This window comes from Hyperoodon ampullatus (genome assembly GCF_949752795.1).
Source record: "Hyperoodon ampullatus genome assembly, chromosome: 2".
Classification (NCBI taxonomy): domain Eukaryota; kingdom Metazoa; phylum Chordata; class Mammalia; order Artiodactyla; family Ziphiidae; genus Hyperoodon; species Hyperoodon ampullatus.
Window position 1 is genome coordinate 80,029,728 of NC_136915.1, and position 20,039 is coordinate 80,049,766.

Genomic DNA, 20,039 nt, shown 5'->3' on the forward strand with positions numbered 1-20,039 from the left:
GTAAGTGCAGGGCTTCCCTGGTGGCGCAGTGGTTGAGAATCTGCCTGCCAATGCAGGGGACACGGGTTTGAGCCCTGGTCTGGGAAGATCCCACATGCCATGGAGCAACTAGGCCCATGAGCCACAACTACTGAGCCTGCGCGTCTGGAGCCTGTGCTCCGCAACAAGAGAGGCCATGACAGTGAGAGGCCCGCGCACCGCGATGAAGAGTGGCCCCCGCTTGCCTTAACTTGAGAAAGCCCTCGCGCAGAAACGAAGAGCCAACACAGCCAAAAATAAATAAATAAAATAAAATAAAATAAAAAATTTTTAAAAACGTAAGTGCACTCTTTTATTGGTCCTGGAAGACCTTCACAGTTTGCAATCGTGACTCCAAAACACAACAAAGGCTATGACATATTACCCTAAGTATTATCTTAAAGGTTTAGTTATTCTTCCCGAGTGGGCATTTAAAATATGCCCAGGCACTAAAGTATGACTCTTGAATTCACAGAAAGCATCCATTTACATGAATAGTCATGCTTAAGTCACAGCAAAGTTTTCACTCACTCTCCACGGCTTAGGGCCTTTATTCTACCTGTAATTCTGTATCATACTGAAAGAAAGTTCAGCATTGCACTACCCGGACCTGTGGCACCCCACCCCATCACATAAGTCTCCATCAGACATACATGCACTTCTCTGCCTTCAGGCTGAATTTTAGGGTAGAGCGTCCCTGAAAATGTCTGTGTGGTTCAGAATGAACTCTGAAATGAAAAGTTCCCATCCAAACCACTGAATAGCATTGTGTTGTTGTTTTCATCAAATCTATGCTGTCGCTCCTTTGATTTGGCTTTCATTTGGAATGATCTGTCCGATGCCATTTTTCTGAAACATTCAGAACAAGATACAATCTCATTATGGTCAGCTACATAGAGTGGACCTTTCAGAGCATAAAGAAACATCTGTCCTCCATCTGTGGTGTCTAAAAAATAGGACTTTCAATAGAGTACATTGTAGGACTCTAATGCTTTTAAAGGGCAAGAAATCCATTTTTGACTAAAATCTCCATAAATATGTCTAACAGAATATTTTCATCTTACATACTGTTTTTCAAAGAGCATTTCAAAGGCCACTAGTGCAGAGCATTTAATAAGAACATAATCTTTAGGTTCAACCAGACCTGGTTCAAATACTTGCTCTGTCATGTAGTAGGTGTGTGATCTTGGAAAGTGACTTAATCTTGATAATTTTAGGTTTTCTCAGGGATGTAAAATAGAATAATTGTACCTGTCCTAGGAGATAATGTTTTCAAAGAGAATGACACTTAGTAGGGCACTAAATAAACATCAGTTGTTGTTCCTGCTTCACTGTTGCTGTTGTTAATACTTGAGGCAGAGTGGCCTGATTCCTCATGCAGCTGAAAGAACACGGGATTTGGAATTAGAAGACCTGAGTTTGCATCCCACTGCTGCCACTTACTAGTTGGGTGACCTTGGGGAAATCACTGAATCCTTCTCAACTCAGCTTCCTCATCCCTAAAACAAGGAAAATAAAAACTAACTTACCAATAACATATGTGAGGTGTAAATGAGGTGATATATGTGAAATTTCTGTGCCAACTGCCAAACTCTGTATGCATGCATTATTTTGTCATTGTTAATATTATGGACTCAATGTAAGTGTCCCCCCCCAGAATGCAGATGTTGAAACCCTAACCCCCAATGTGATGATGTCAGGAGGTGGGGCCTTGGGCATTAATTAGGTTTAGATGAGGTCATGAGGGTGGAGCCTCCACAATGGGATTAGTGTCCTTATAAGATGAGAGAGTGTGGAGCTCTCTTTCCTTCTCCCCATCTTAATTCAGCTGTCTACAAGCCAGGAAGAGGACCCTCACCGAGAACTGAATTGGCGACATGTTGACCTTGGACTTCTGGCCTCTGGTACTGTGAGAAATAAATGTCTGTTGTTTAAGCCACCCAGTCCATGACATTTTGTTATAGCAGCAGCACCACCAGAACTGAAGAACAGATCATTTTTCTCAGGAATTTTCACTTACAGAAACCTTGGTTATGTGCTCAAGTGATGATAACTGGTTTCCACTTAGCCTCTGAAGTGAAGATTCTGGGGATGGAGTAAGGCAGCACCGAGGGTAGACTGTCTGTCTTCCCCAACAAAACGTCACCATTATTGGGTGCTTGTCTTAGAGCTGACCTCTGAACATTTAAAGTCCACAGGTCTGAAGACGTGCTGAGACAGAGAAGGGTTGTTGACTATGGTCTCTTCCTATTGCGTGTTGTTTTGATGTTATAATTGTTAGGTTTCTCAGATCTCACCTCCCAACCCCTCCCTGCATTTATTTTTATTTTGTTTTATTTTTATTTATTTATTTTTGGCTGTGTTGGGTCTTCGTTGCTGCACGTGGGCTTTCTCTAGTTACAGCTAGCAGGGGCTACTCTTCGTTGCGGTGCGTGGGCTTCTCATTACGGTGACTTCTCTTGTTGCAGAGCACCGGCTCTAGGCACGCAGGCTTCAGTAGTTGTGGCACATGGGCTCAGTAGTTGTGGCTCGTGGGCTCTAGAGCGCAGGCTCAGTAGTTGTGGCGCACGGGCCTAGTTGCTCCACGGCATGTGGGATCTTCCTGGATCAGGGCTTGAACCTGTGTCCCCTGCATTGGCAGGTGGATTCTTAACCACTGTACCATCAGGGAAGTCCCCCTCCCTGCATTTAAAACAACTGGCAATCCAGGCCCTCCCCACCCTCCTGGGTACCTGATCCCTTTGTCCTCCCCCTAGGGTGGAAGTCCTTGGGCTTAGGGCTTTGAAACCTGCCAGACTTAAGTCTGAATCTTGCCTTCCCAACTTTCTAGCTGTGTTACCTTGGTCAAGTCACTTAACCTTTCCACACCTCCATTTTCTCATCTGCAAAATGGGAGAGAATGACTGGTTGGGAAAATTCAGTAAGACAGTACATTTAAAATTCTTAGAGCCACATCTGTCAGCCAGGGTCACTCACCAGCTTCACCCTCCTCCCTTGAGTTCTCGTCTTACCCCCTGCTTGCTTCTTTTACCTGATTATTGACACCTCTCTGGGGCCTATGGTGAGACTGATCACCAAGAGTCTGTAGCTATTGTGCACCTGTAAGAAAGTGTCCTTGGGAAACACTAATCAATACTGTATCTCAGTAAAAACAATAGACCCAGTTGAGTACATTTGCTGATTGAATGTTTGAAAGAGAGAGTGTGTAAGCTTGGATATTCACAATATCTCTGGTGGATACACATACACAAAAATGATAACACTGTATACCCTTTTCTCTGCATATCTTTTTGTATTTTCTTTTAATTTTGCATCATGTACATGTAATATCTATTTAAAATTACTTTTAAAATGTCAGTGATGTTGGAATACATTCTTGGCTTAGATACTCTAGAAAGAGTTCTCCAATGCCTTGAATGTTAGCATAGACTCCAAAACTTTCTAATATATGGACAAGGGAAATTGTGGTTCTTGAAGCTGAAAACCACTGTCTAATAATAGCCTGTTAAAAGCTAGAAGAAGAGAGTCTAATCCTGCAGCCTCTTTCCCTTAGAACATCTGTAACCTCTCTCCTCAAGGTTTGTAAAGTCACCATTTGTCACCAATAATAGTAGTAATGTTTATTGAGACCTTACTCTGTCAAGCACTGTTCTGCGTACATTTCACACACTACCTCACAACAATCTTCTTAATCTGTGTGAATTTGCACAACAGTCTTGTGAATTGAGTCATTGTTATTCATATTTTACAAAGTAGAAAGTTTAGTCTCAGAGACTTTTCTAACTAGCAAGTGACAGAGCTGAGATTCAAAACTGTTAGAGGTTTTTTAATGTTTCTTTTTTTATTATTATTTACTGGATAAATTTGACAGATTTTGTAAATTTAAGGTGATATTTATTTATCACATTACATACCTATAGTACAGTATTACTGTCTATATTCTTTAACTGTACATTACATCTCTATGGCAAATTCACTGCTCATTACAAGTCTGTACCCTGAAACACCATCAGTTTTACTCCCCCACACCTGATCCTCTAGCCACCATTTTATTTTGGTTTTTGTTTGTTTGTATAGGTCAAACCTGTTGTAGGTTTATGATAAGGGGCATTGGACTGTTATAAGGATTAAATTAATTAATACATTCAAAGTGCTTAGAACAGGATTCCTTGTAGTATTCCTCCCCATTAAGTGCCAACTTTAACATCCTGGAGTCAGGGAGGAATTCTGTAAGTTAGAAACATGAACAAGTCAGCAAAAGTACATGAAGTCATTTTTATAAACTGAAATATAAGTCAAAGTCCCATTTATTCTGTGAGCTTTATGTTATTCAGGATAGTTTTCCCTTTGTTTTTATTTCCTATGTATGCCATTGCCTAGAAGATCTCCTGCCATAAATTTTAAGTTATTTCTGCCCCCCTCTAGGATTTTTATGCTTTTTCATCACAGATTTTTAACATAAAATCAGAGGAAGGTAGTATTTTAAAATGTAGCCATTAGGATGACCACCCACACCAGCAGAAGCTTTGTGTTTGGATCTTCCTTCGTGGTTTTGATTGGGGTGTGTTCCTACTTGTGGGAGATAAGAACAAGTGAAGCAGGAGACTTGCAGAGCAATTTGCTGTTCCAAGTGGTTAAGGCATAAAGGCACTTTGAGATCCTGTTTTCAACATGTACAGGAGTAGCAACCACATAACTGCCTGCTATATGAAGCAAAGGAACAAGTAATATCTGAGTCTGACTGACAAAATACACCAGGTTTCTATAGTCAAATGCCAGGCTCATAAAAATATAAAGCAAGAGAGGAAAATCCCTCCATTTTGCCACCAGAACTACCCTGTCCAGTATGGCAGCCACCAGCCGCATGTGGCCACTAAGCTCTTGAAATGGGGCTACTTTGAATTGAAATGTTCTGTAGGTATAAAATATATGCTGGATTTCAAAAAATTAGTGAAAAACAATAAAACATTCCAATAGTTTTATATTGATTACGTGTTGAAAGGGTATAATTTGAGTGTTTAGGGTTAAATAATGTAATTAAAATCAACTTCATTGCTTTCTTTTTATTTTTTAAAACGTGGATACTAGAAAACTTAAAATTACCTGTGTGGCTCACATTACGTTTCTACTCGGTAGAACTGCTCTAGACAGAGGTCTGAACTTTACGCTGGCCTGACCCTTAAGTCTCCAGTACCTTAGTACCTTAGAACTATATAAAGTGACTAAATTCAAATCTAGAAACAAGTAAATTTATTGTGCACATATTAAGAATACAAAGATTAACACTACAGAGTTCTTGTCCTTAAGATAAAGAAAGTAAGTTTCACTGGGTCCTACTTGAGCCAGGCCCTAGGCATCCTTGCAAGCTAGATAGAATTTCCACTGCACAACTCAACTCTAGCTTCACGGTCTTCTCTGTTTGGAGGCCCAGAAATCTTCTCCAAACTGATATGTGCACAGGTATTCTCTTCCCCATGATCTTCTCGACACCCTTAGTCACAAATGCCCACTTTCCAACTCTAGCCTATGTGCCAGTCCACTCAAGCTGCTATAACAAAACACGATAGGCTGGTGGCCACTCTGGACTTCTTGCTATTCCTCAACAACAGCAAGTAATCTCCTTTTCAAGGCCTCCACCCAAATGCTCCGATATCAAAGTGGCTCATTCTCACTCCTCCTTCAAGCTTTCCTCAGCTGCTTCCTGTCCAGTGAGCACTTCCTTGACCCACATACTTTAAACTGGTAATTGCCCATCCCAGATACTCCCTTCCCCTGCTTTACTCTAACCCTTATCACCAGCTAACATATTATGCCTCCTACTCTTTTATTGTTTATCTCCCCACAATAGAATCTAAACTCCACAAAGGTGGGGACCCTATTTTGTTCACTGCTATCTTCCCAGTTCTTAGAACAGTACCTGCCACAGATGTTCAACAAGTATTCAATATTTGCTAATGATTGAATGAAATTCTCAGAGCAGGATAACGAGGCACAGAGAAGCTCAGTTTTAACCTAAGGTCACAGGACTAGTCTGTGCCAGGGTCAGAATTAGAACTCAGCCAGCGCTCATTTCACCCTCTCAATCTGGTTCAGCAACTGAAAGGGGGCTCCCCGCAGAACCACAAGAGCTGGCCGGCCGTGCTGTGCTGCAGGGGAAGCACACACCAAGGTTCAAATGCAAATCCTGCTGGAAGGACTGAGCTGAAACAGAACCAAGTCTTTTGGCAGCACTGTTGACAGTCTCTGAGATTAAGGAAAGTCATTTGAAGGCATATGCTGAAGCTTTCCAGTTTTAAGACTGGCTTTAACTGCTTTTCTTTCAGCTGTAGCTTTCTGGGATGATGAATGTACCATATGCCTGTATCTCCAGGTTCCCATACAAATTAGGAAACTAAAAATGCCCGATGATTAAAACACATTTCTGCTTGTTTCCATGGGAAATCAACTGCTGTGAAACCTTAGGAAATGGGAGGGAGGCTGTTCAGCTCGAGGTGCTGTCTGGGAGTGGCTGCACTCTGCCTAGGCTCCAGTCCAGTCTGTTCACAATTTTGGGCAGGTGAGATGCTGTCCTAGGCTACTTGCCCTGCTTGTGGCCAAGTGCCACCATGAAGATCAGTGTGTCTTGTCTGACTCTTTTGAGCCTCTGCCACCAGTGGACTGGCCGCTCTACTCCAGGCCCTCCAGTATTAGATCCTGAGCCAACCATGCTAGGTAGGGCCCCTTCCAAATGACAAATAGACACTGAACAATGCCGAAACCCCAGCCTCACCCTCCCACTGTGGTTTCAGCATGTGTTGAGCCCACTAGCAGGTCTTCTGGTGGACAGAGGGATGCACCCTCAAGGATTCTTGCTTGCAGACTCACTGCTGGCTACTTACAAGTAGGCAGAGTTAATTTGGGGAAGAGGGGGGAGTGTTCTAAACACAAGAAGGGGGCCCTGGGCAGCTGCACCAAGGACGTCTCTAGGAGGCTGTGATGGTTGCTTGTTGCCACCTGTCCCAGAATTAGCACCAATTTACCTAAAAGAATGCTGAGAGAAAAGACTGCTAAAAGATTTCAGTGTTGCTTGCCAGTGGTAATCTTTGACTTATCCGGGGAAAACTGGCTCAGGTGCTCACTCTAGCCTAAGTTGAGGATTGATTAAACCACCTCCACTCTCCTCCAACCCCCAGGAAAGTTGAGGGTGAAAAGATAACCTTTCTCTGCTTTCCTAAACCATAGTGTAACTCAGGCTGCCAGGGTGAGGCCCAAAGCTGGAAACTTGGCAGTAAAGTTGAGTGTAGAGTTTAAACTAACTCACTAGCTGGGAGACATCAGGGAGCTCAGAGCCATAGTTTGAGTGTCTGTAAAGTGGAGATGACGATACCTCCTCCTCAGCGAGGTTACCAGGATGAAATAAGCTAACTTAAGTAAAAGCACTCATCCTGAGCCTGGTAGGCAATAGGTGCTCAGTGCCTGTGGTTTCTCTTTTTCTTTCCCTTTGTTGCTATATTTTACTGGCAAAATTGGAAACAGATAGCTTGTTGAACAATAAATAGGCAATGACTTCCCTCCTTCCATAACTATTACTACCAGCACTAGCAGCTCGATTCTTCTCAGAATTACTACTGGGGATGCAGACAGTACAGAGAATTCTAAATCCTTGTACATAACACCCCTATTTACTTGTAACTCATCAACAGGCTTGGTTGTCTTGCCTAGGTGGAATGTTTCTCAGAGACACTAAGTGGAAAAGGACACTTATGTTGTCTTCTGCCAAAATAAACCATTGGTAGGACCTTGTGGAATTAAGACCATAGATCACAATACATTCCAAATGCCTTGCCCTAGGCTGGTCAAAATATTTTGACTCCTCTTGTCTTTAAATGACTCACAGGCATGATTCTTAACCATGAGGCCATCCTAACAGGTTCCATGTAAGCCAGATTAGAGGAAGCAGAGTTATCATTTTGTGGTGCTGGGGAGGCTTTTAGTAAATCAGTCTTTCCATTACACCTATGATGTACAAAATCATGCTTTGGTAACTTGATCTATTCCCGTAGATTTCCAGTAATAGCTTCTCAGTACTGTGGGCTCTCTTTCTACCCCAACCCAGTTCTGATACTGACCACCCAGAGTTGGTACAGACTCCACAGGTTAAGGGCAAAGTCCCCCGCAGGACTGCCCTCACTTCAGATGCCAGCCATGAGTCTTGGAAGGTCGCTAGGCCACCCACTCTTCTACCCAACTGGCTACAAATTTGGGGGTTCCATGACTCCCTTCATTTTGAAAATTCACTAGAATGACTCACTGAGCTCAATGATTACAACTTTATTGGATACAACGAAGAGCAGCCAAATGAGATGCATAGGATGAGGTCTAACAGAGAACACAGAGCTTCAGTGTCCTCTTCCCATGGAGTCAGGGCATGTCACTCTCCAGGCGCATCTATGAGTTCATTAACTGGGAAGCTCCACTGAGCTCCAGTGTCCAGGGTTTTTATTGGGGTTTCATTACATAGACATAATTGATTAAATCATCAGACTCATGATTGAACTCAATCTCCAGGCACCCCCAATCCCAGAGGTCAGGCTGGCCCAAAGTTCCAATACTTGGAATTACATGGTTGGTCCTTCTGATGTCCAACCCCTATCCTGAAACTATCTAGAGGCCCAGATGAGTCACCTCATTAACTTAACAAAGGCACTTCATCACTCAGGAAATTCCAAAGTTTTCAGAAGCTCTGTACCAGGAATAGACAAATACCAAATATATTCTTTATTATACTACAGTCTTTTATTATTTACAAACCATCAGGGCTTTGAGTTTAAGCTTTTTCCTTTGTGCAGTGGAGACTTACTTAAAGCAAGTTGAAGTTATCATGTATTGAGCAGCTACTATGGCCAGGCATTCATAGAATGTGCTGAGAGCAGTATCTATGGGCAATAAATTGGGCGATTGCATGGACAGTGGTCTGGCTGAAGCTAAGACAGGAAAACTGGGAAAGAGGCAGTGGCTGCTGTGTAGCCACGAAGTGGTGAGAGCTAAACTGGCAGAGCAGAACTGCAAATGGAAATGGAGGAAAGGGAGGAGTTGAGAGAGATTTTGAAGGAAGCTTTCGACTTATCATTTAAAGTTTTGTCGCCATTATAAGAGGCTACACAATGGACTGAGAAGTTAGAACTACTTGAAGAGTTAAACTATCTTCTAAAGATATCCAAGTAATATTGACAAAGTGGGTCCTCTGTGATTAATAGAACTTTGTATTCTAAACATTAAAAATTCAACTGTACACACTGCTATATTTAAAAAGGATAACCAACAAGGACCTACTGTACAGCACAGGGAACTCTTCTCAATGTAATGTGGCAGCCTGGATGGGAAGGGAGTCTGGGAGAGAATAGATACATGTATATGCATGGCTGAGTTGCTTTGCTGTGCACCTGAAACAATCACAACATTGTTAATCGGCTATTCTCCAATATAAAATAAAAAGTTTAAAAAAATTCAACTAACATTAAAGATCTTAATGCTTTACCTCTTGAACAAATTTCAGGCCCCCTGTCCTGATCTTTAATGGCATATTCCCATTCATTCTTCTGAACAAAATATGTGGACTCCTCTTGTCTTCAAATGGAAGACTGTTTCTGTTCTAAAATGAATACTGTCAGTTTTTAGCTTTCAAACAACTGTCTGAAATTTGTTCACTTCTGAGTTCAAGGTCCTTCTTCTCCTTGTAGATCACAAATTCATGATGTATCCCTGTATAAATCATGTATAAAAGAGAACCTGTAATATTGTTGTGTGAAAAAAACAGTTATTTCTTCCTGCATACAGATTTAAGTAAACAATAAAAGTAATATTTCAAAATTCTCAGTGTATACTTTCTTTCCACACTAATTATTAAAACAGTGAATCGCTCATATCTGAGGAAGTACTGCAATATGACAGATATTTTAGATAAGAATTTTTCAAAAAAAATAATTTAATGGATTTAAATTTGGGGGTGAAGAGAAATGATGATTATTTTAATGTATCATGGGTGATATGTTACACTGAAATAGAAATGAAATAGTAAAAATTATATATGTTTTACTCAGGCAGTAAGCACACATTATGCTTACTTTAAAATTTTTTTATGATATATCAAGTTAACAAGTTGACTTTTAAGAAAATTGGCAACTGGCAACTCTTCATGTTTGTCAATATACTTAAAAAAAAACTTGACAGAAAGACTCCTCCTTTGACATTTTATTAAAATAATTAAGTGAACAAGTAATTCTTGAACATCAACTATGTGGGAAATAGGAAAAAAATGTAAAGTGTCAAAAAAGAAGATGTAATTAGCTGTTGAATATTAATGAAAGTTAACATTTATTGAATGTTTACAATGTGTCAGGCACTGTGCTAATCTAATCATCACAGCCACACTATAAATTAAATACTATAACTATCCCCGTTAAACTATGCCTGAAGCTCAGAGAGGTTAAGCAGCTTATCCAAGTTCTCACAGCTATGGAAAATAAAAAGATGATTCATTACTGTAAGAGTTTACAGAAAAGATAGTGTTTTTAAAAAACTTTATGGAGAGAGAATTTGAATAGGACATTTTAAAAGGCTGACGAAATTTGGAGGAGAGTGGAGAGATGAGAAAAGAGAAATGAGAGAAAGCAGAAGGTAGTGTGAAGACCTGTACAAAATCAAGGTGGTAGTAAAGAGTTACAAAGGCATGTGCCAATGGGATGAGAGTGTCCCCTCAGAGCAAACAACTGCAACACTTTCGAAGGTGATTTGGCCAAAAAATGTTGGGTCCATAGGCATTCAGTTATCATATTAGTTACAAAAACACACAATGCATATTAAAATCCAGATAAATCCAAATCCTTTTAGTTAAGGGATTACACTATTTCTGTGCAGCTACTTGAAGTCTCACAGAGGTCAGGAGATGGAACCATACCTGTGTTGGGGGAGGTCACCGAGAAGACGTGACCACTGGTTTGACCTGCAAGCTGGACCCGAGCGGTTGGAGGCACCCCACCCCTCCCCTATCCTTGGAATATGCGCTCCACTTGCTTCCGCCATTCCCAGAAGCTGCCCCAAGGATGAAGCCTTGAAATCATAATGTGGTGATGAGATTATCTAGACTGTGTACGCGACTGAACCCAGTTAAGACCTCTATATAAACTCTTAAGATTCCAGCGGGCAGGTACGGAAATCTACTTGTCCTGCAACTGCACAAGATAAGCCTTGTAAGTAAATCTCCGTATGAAGCCTGCCACCTCCCAATCTGGAGTGGTCTGCCTCTTTCTTCTGTCTCTCCCTGCCCTTCCAGTAAGGGAGCCAGCAGCAGATCACACCCGGGAAGCTCCCAAGGAGCTTTGTGAACCATCAACTCACTCCTCTTAAACTTCTAGATTCACTCCAGATTTGAAACTTCTTCCAGTCCTTGACAGAAAGAAAAATACCAACCAATCTCCACAAAAGTCGTTCAGCAAAGACCACGATGACTCCTGCATTTTCTTGTGAAAATGGTGGCAGGAGATGCAGAAGTGGATCTTGTTCTTGTGGCTGAAATTTGTGCCCTACCATTTGTCTTCATTAGCCAGACACTGAACAGATCAAACCTTGCAGAGAGTTTTACGTGAAACCTTCCTATCACAAACTTTCAGAAGTCATTTTGGAGTTCCAGAGGCTGACCAACAATCTACAAATGCTGTATATTAAATGATCTCATCATTCTAAGTAGTAGTCAGCCAAGATTTTTAAAATTCCTTTCCCCTTAAAGCACTTAGAAGTCCCCTATTATTGCCCACCTCCATTCTCCTTGGTAGATTAGCTGGGATAAGCTGCCAGTCTGATTTGAAGAAAAGCACTGTGATGTGATGTGATTGTTAGCCTAGACAGGGTCACAATGTGTCCATCTGGGGACTGTGGCAACTGTGGGTGATTTGGGGACTGGTAGTAGCACCACTCCTGATCATGAAAAATTAAAGCTTGCCCAAGTAAAGAACTGGTAACTTTAAAAGTATTGTTACTTTTTCTTCCTTCTCTGGATACAGACTGAAAGAAAAACACTCAACATTTTGTATTTGTTTTAGATTATTAACAGATTTTTCAAATGCTTCTTGTATTAGGAGTTTAAGGTGCATCAAAATGGAACATTTCAAGGTGGCTTAACTGGAGTGTCTCTCTGCTCAAAATGAGCTACACAATATCTCTCTTCTCAGTCAACATGGGCTGATGTTGGACATAATTCATCCTTAATGGTCCTGACATATATTCATTACGGAGAAATGAAGAACAAAACATTATATCTGGGAAGATAATCTACAGATAAAACTCCAAAGAAGCAAGGAAATTGATGTTTATTTCCCTTAAGCATTACAGGAAAAAAAATATAACATTTTCTAGAAGTTTAAAAAATTTTGATGTTATAAGGCAGAAAGGAAGTACAAGAGTAGAGTAAGAGTGTAGGCTTGATTCCATTGTAGGCGCCTTGATTCTATTCCTGGCTCTGCCACCTACTAGCAGCACGACCTTGGGCAAGTCACATTACCTACCTGTGCCCCCAGGTTCCCCATCTGTGAAATGGGGACAGTGATAGTACCTACTTCATAGTGTTGTTACATGGAGTAAATGAAATCATACATTTAAAATGCTTTAGACCCTGCCTGGCAGAGAGCATTCAACAAATGTTAATTTACTACCCTATTTGTGGCATTCAAATCACTGTAGCAAGTTATCAGACTACCTCTTAAAAATTCCAGACCAGGTTGCTCACAAACCTATTATTGTTATGTTCTAAAGTTCCTGAAACCCTTCTGATCAGAAAATATTTGTTTCAAAGCAATTGGTCAAAAGCATTATTACAGAACACATAATTTTGAGTTCTGGTTTAGCCAATGAAATCAACAGTTAATATGAAATGACATCAGATAAGGTGTAAATAGACTGCTGTAGGGAGTATCTTACAAGCTGAAGAATGTTGTTGACATTCAAGAAATCTGGATGTTTTCAGTTTCTTAAACGTGATCACTGTTGTTTTCATGTTATGGTAAAATCATGCTCCCTTTGGCCACATGAAGCAATTTATCTTATCCAAACTCTAGTCTTTTTTTTTTTTTTATAAATTTATTTATTTATTTATGGCTGCATTGGGTCTTTGTTGCTGCGCGCGCGTTCCCTAGTTGTGGCGAGCAGGGGCTACTCTTCGTTGCGGTGCGCGGACTTCTCATTGCAGTGGTTTCTCTTGTTGTGGGGCACGGGCTCTAGGCATGCGAGCTTCAGTAGTTGTGGCACGCGGGCTCAGTAGCTGTGGCTCGCGGGATCTAGAGCGCAGGCTCAGTAGTTGTGGCACACGAGCTGAGTTGCTCCGCAGCATGTGGGATCCTCCCAGACCAGGGCTCGAACCCGTGTCCCCTGCATTGGCAGGCGGATTCTTAACCACTGCGCCACCAGGGAAGTCCCAAACTCTAGTCTTTTCCTTTATCTACATTGCTTTTGGAAGAAGTCAGGACAGTTAACTCAGAAGTATCCACCACTCCCGCCCTCAGACACATACTTATCCATTCTTTACTGTAAGATGGTACTTCCTTTTCACTGAGGATTAATTTTTAAATTCCTTTAAAATAAGATAGAAAGTAAGATAGTTTCTAATCATTTTAATGAAATACTATCATGCCGGACAGAAATTCATGGTGCCTTTCTTTGATATCCCATAATCAGAGTACATCATTTCTATCAGCCCTCTACTGACTGTTCCTCAGAAAGAGGGCTGGACAGCTATTAATGTTACAACAGGCCTAGAGAAGCACTCATAGGAGAGTATGTTCATGACACCAGGGAGAGAGAACACCTAAGGACATGAAGTTATTCCACCACTGTCCAATTCATAAGAAGGAAAAAGACAGTTACTGTTAAGGACTGTGAAAAGCCTGAGACTTTATTATTTGCAAGCTAAAAAATCAGCCTACTCCAGTTTCTTGGATTCTGGTAGAAGACATGAAGCTCCTGGATCAGAGACGGAAAAATGTTCATCCCTCATAGCAACAGCAGTAGCCAGAAGCATCAGCATTTTTTATGTGTCTGTTCCAGCATTTTTTATGTGTCCGTTCCTTGAGCTCTAACATATTAACAGTAGGTTGTTTTATAAGAGAGGGACCATGAGCTCAGCGAATGTGAACCCTTTATAACGAGTGTGTCTGCCTGTCCTTTGCTCTGGAGAGAGCCATTATCTTTATTATACTGGACAGTAAGTATGCATGGCCTTTGCTCTAGAGGCAGACATTATCACTATCTTCAAAGGTTGTTCACTATACAAATATCTTTGAAAATCTAGTCTGGAAGAAAGGGCAGTTAGTGTCTTGCTCATAAGATGTACAGAAATACTAGAGACCTATGGAGAGTTGTCTCCCAGTGGTCACTGATAAACTATTCTATGATATCTCTTTGAGTGCACAGAATTAAAGTGTTTGTCTTATACCACTTTCAACTATTTCTAAAAGAATATCAAAGAACCTAGAGGCCAGTACAAACGTATAAAGGCAAGGGAATATTCCTCAGTGTAAAGGAACAAGGTTACACTATTACCAGTGAGAATGGGGGCTCTTTGTCCTATTGAAGATAACAGCCACTTTATTATGGCTGTTTGTAAGGAAAATGCCTGCAGATTGCATCTATCAAGAGGGCCCATCTTTGTAGGCATTCATTAAATTAGTTAACGCGGCCTATAATTCCCTTCTCTTTCCAAAGGGGGAAAATCTTAGGACTGTTCTGAAGTCTTTAACTCTAGAATAACAATCCAAATATTCTATTCTGAGAGAGTTTATTCTTCTTGGAATTTCGATAGATATGACAAAGGAAATAGTTCCATGGTAAATGAAGTTAGAGACATGCTAGGTTCAGCAAAGTCAACAAGTATTTTTAATGCAGGACTTCTCAGAGCCCTAAGCATGTTAATATGCATTGTGAATCTCCAAGAGGAATATAGTGTTGCCCAAACGACTTTGACCACAGACGCCTATTTCTCAGGGTACTCAAAGGTTCTACAGAATGCTACTTGGAAATGCCTCAGTAGAGGAATGGATCTATCTCACTGGTTATGGATGGTGGAAGACAGAGGTGCTCTGAGAAGATATTGCCCGATTGGTCTGCCCTGCTCTAGACATATTTCCCATAGATAGCACCACCGGATGCCTTCTTGGATCTTTGGTTACATATTGGTGATTACATCCATTACTGACTGAAATCTAGGGAGGATAAATATGTATCATTTTAAGATCAATGTGAAAAGTTCTAGCACTGAATTCTAAAAAATCACCTATTTCAACCCCTTCATTTCAGATAAAGAGACCAAAGATCCAAAGATATTAAGAGGCTTGTCCTAAGTCACAAAGTTAGTCAATGACAGAACCACACCTGGACTCCAGGTCTCTTAATCTCGGTTTATGCTCTTTTCACTACTAGCAATAAACGTGATCAAAAATGATCATTATCATTGATACTGAGAAAGCTAACCAGGCTTTCTTATTGATTTTTTCGCAGAGAGGTAAACAACATGAGTAAATTCAGGAAATTAATAAATGAACTGAAAAAATGCTCAAGAAAATGTATCTTGTGTCAGTATGGGTGGAAGCTTTAAGAAGAGAGCATCCAGGCATGCTTGTAGCATCTTCTAAGTAAACAAAGCACAGTCCATGATACTTTTCCAAAGAGAGAGTCATGTTTATGTGAGTAACAAGAGCATCTTCAATTTCACTACCCTGATAAGGTGTCTTGAGCCATGGATCTTCATGCCTCAGAGAGAGAGAGAGAAAGAACAGCTTTTTAGTCAAAGGAAAGAAGCAATTCCTTAGGCCTGAAATTAGGTGCTTTGTCAGGGCTGATGTCACTGAAATTTGAAGCAAGTTGATGTTAAAACGTGATCTGAGATGTTCTAAGGTACATTCTACATGCATAATATGATACGGTATTGAGAAAAGGCTGAAAATGTTGAGTCCTGGGAAAAAAATGAGTTACCTTCCATAAGAGGTAAATCCTAATGTATTTTGTTTAATAACTAAGGAAGGTTCTAAACCCCTTAAGAGTGTTTCATTATCTTTAGAATAATTTACTTCATGGACAGAGCCAGTCATTTGTAGATTTAATTAATGACAATACATATAAGGTTCTTATATCAGTGGCTGTACATGATTAATAAATAGAAGCAAGCAAATATTATTTAGTAATGCAGTTATAGCAGTGATATTTGGGTACAAAAAGTCACTCCTGAGAATGTCAAATTCATTTTTTACTTTAAACTTATACTACATATCTATCATGTGAAAGTTATTCATCATTGGTCCATATAAACAATAATTCTAAGAATGAGGCTCTCTGCCTGGTATATTTCATATTGCCTAAACTCAGAACCACAGACACTTCATGATCTTTCATTAAGTTTGCTTTCAGTCATAAAATGTTTTTCAATTAAAGAGTAAGCTGTGAAATCACCCCAGGGAGGCACATTTAGGATATGAATACATGATTGAGAAAAGTACAAATGAATGCAATTTCAAAAACTACTGAAAAAGTACATCGTTAACCTTACTGAATATACTTGATGGATTCAATTTAAAAATAAATATTCCTTTTCCATGGATTGAGTAGTGGTTAAGCCTGAGAACTCTGAAATTAGACTCACCTGGGTCCAAATCCTAACTCTTCCACTCATTGGTCATGTGACCTTTGGCTAGTTACTTGATTACAAAGGGCCTCAGTTTTCCCCTCTCTCAATAGCAGAAAATAACACTGCCTACTAGTGGATGGTGACAGCGACTCAATGAGACAATACATATAAAGCTAGTACTTAGCACATACCATGTACCTAGTAAGTGCTTATTCGTTATTACTATTTCCAAAGAATATCCCACAAGTTAGTGGTACCAACCACTTCCAACTCGTGTGCATGTGTGTGGAGGGAGGTGTACAAATTATACAGGGCTGATTTTAGAAGAATTTGACCCAAAGTTTTCTAGAATCCTATTTTTAAGTCCTCAACGACACCACCCTCTCCTCTGGCACAAATTCTTCTGCCTTTTTAGGGTCAAGACCACATTTGACCACATTACCTCTTGGGCAACTTCCTGCTCACACGACTTTTTCTAGGGAAGGTTTCCCTAGCATTTTTATTGGTATAGAGTCAAGGATTTCAAAACTGTTGCTAAAGGTGGGTTTTATCTTGCAGCTATTAATTCAGAAAGTGGTAATAGTTGCAACAATGTTAACAGCTGAAACTTAAAACAACCATGTTTCCTGTTAGCTCCGGATCTTTCCCACAAAGCTCAGAAAAGGTCTGGGGAGCAGATGTGCACAGAGTGGGTAGAGAATGCTGAGTAAAATCCTGCTGGTGGTTTTGGTTTAGAATTTAGATTTTACTTTCACTATTACTGGGCAGGATCAACTGACATCACAAAACAAAACAAGCATAGCAGGTTGGTCTTAAAGAATAAGCCCAGCATTGAAAAATCAAGGTTTAAGCAGATACATGTTCATAATACATAATTTTAGTATAAACTATGAGCAAAAGGGTTCAGGTTTTAGAGCCTGCAGTTTAATACAAATTATAGTGAAAGTCAGAACCAGTACAAGAAATTGAAACATTTTTAAACTTGTTCTTTCAAAATTTAATGCCAAGCTCTCTGCTAGGTGTTGATGTAGAGATGAATATACAGTAGAGAAGCAAAACGTAAAGAAATAAATGGCAGGACACCAGTTAAATGCTGAAATAGAGGTTCAAAAATAAGTGCTGTGGAAGCACAAGGAAGAGAGAATTACACTTGGCTGGAGCCTGCAGAGCTCCACAGAGAAGGCGGCTTTTGAAATATGCCCTTCAGGAATGATATAGTCCAGCCTGCTTTTTCTTGTAGCTAACAAGACAATGTAATATAATCACCATTTCCATACAATCCACCAGAGCGACTGCAGATATTCTAAGCCTCACTAGAACCTTAAAAAGAAGGTATTGCTATTCTAAGAGACAGATGGGGAAACTGGGGCTCAAAGATTATGAAGCTCAGGGTCACATAGCTGGTTAGAGGTGGACACAGGATTTGAGCCCAGATCTACATCATTCCAAATTTCTTATCATGGTCGTGCATTGCTCAGAAAGGTCTACTTCTGCTCCTTATTTGTCAACCAGTACATAGTTAACTTCTGTGTGGAGTCTAAGTATGGAAACTCACTCTGGAAGCCCATTTGGAATGTCAAATTTTGGCCTAAAGAATTGGGTATTAAGTGAAAGATCAAGATGGTGGCTCTGGCCCACAGTTCCCTCTCCTTTCTCTGAACTTCAACCACATTTACTTAAAAATGGTTTATTTTGATTTATATGCATGCCAGATTCCCTCTCTCATGCTCTGTGAACACCTTGAAGTCAGGGAATAAGACGTACACTTCTTTGAGACCCTCAGGGTTCAGCCTTCACAAAAGTTGGCTGATTGACTGCTGATTCATCTAGTGTTTTACAGAGGGCTTGATAAGTTTGTGTGTTGATTTCTGGTAGGTTGACTGAAGTGAGGTGACTAGACTTACAGCTTACATTCTGTAAAATAAGAAAAGGAGACCTAAGCAGTACAACATAGTGGCTTTTAGCGCCTCTCAGACTTTAGTGTGCACAGGAATCACCTGACTACACGTAGAACTGTCCAGTTCACCCTACTAGAGAGCAGGCACAGAGTAGACAAAAGTATCACAATTAAGCAGCTGTCGGGGATGAGGTGGGGGAACTCAACTTGCAGGGATTCAAATCCATCTCTAAACCTCCTTGCTGTTTCTGGTCCTTTTGTTCTCAGGGCAATGAACTGTAGTAAATACAACAGCTACCATTTACTGAGTACTTATAAAGTGCTTGGCCCTGTTCTTGGTGATTTAAGCATGTTATTTAATTCTCACAGCACCCTATAGTACTAATATTGTTGATGGAAAAAAAAATGTAGCAGTAACTTCCTTACATTTACACAGGAAGAGTAGGGATTTCCTCCTGGTTCACCTGTGTCCAAAGTCTAGAATTGTGGTTCCTTGACACTGGGTAGTGTGGGAGCATTTCAGGGATGACTAAGCTTGAGTTTAGGGTGCCAGTGGCACAAGGAGCATAGAGGTGCACTCAGAAAGCCCTTGGAGAATAAAGCTCTCCACAGGACATTTGTGCCCTTAGTACTCACCTCATTGAGCATTTAAATCCCAGCAAGGCATTGAAGAGCTGGAACTACCTCAGCTAGTACCTGGTGGCCTGCAAGGTACTCAGTACTTTTAGCAAATTGCTAGTCAGCCTCTGTCTTTTCCCCAGGAAACTTCCAGGAATTTTTCTGCCTGCTATCTAGGAGGATGGCCCCACTCTAGAATTTTGTGTTGATCTAGGTTAATTAAGGCTAGTATTTGGGTCATCTCCTAAGGCCTAAGAGGGTTTCAGGTTGTCTTCTGGGAAAGACACCCAACAACAGTACTGGAATTGGAAAAAAAATGTAGGAGTTTGCCAGAGGAACATGAAAAATCAGTAAAAAGCCTAAAAGAACAACTTTTGGACACATTTTAATTTTGGCTTGGGGTAAAAGGAGGTGCCTGCTTTCTTAAGAACCAACCAACCAACTGTGTAAGAACCAACCAACTAGTGAAAGAGGACTAGTTGTCTAAGAATTCCTCTGTTGGCATACACCTGTCTTTTCCTGAATGCCAGGACAAAGCAATAGTTTAATTTTTGGTGCTCTTAGAAAAGCTCGTATTGGTAAGGCATCCCAGAAGACCCTATAATTACTTAGTAATCTTTTCTGGACATTTTTCCACTGGGCAGATTTTCCATACAGATAACTGTCAGTTTTCAAGAAGGCAGAGTTCGCTTTTCATCCTGAAATTGGGTAGGGAAAGGTGGAGAAAAAAATTGTTCAGATCAATTTAAAAGAAAAAAAGGGGGGAACCCCTCCCCCATACTCTTTAAACAACAGGTGGTTTTGACGTGCCTGGTCAACTCCTTCGTGCACAGCACGAAACTGTAGGCGGAGCGTTCAATT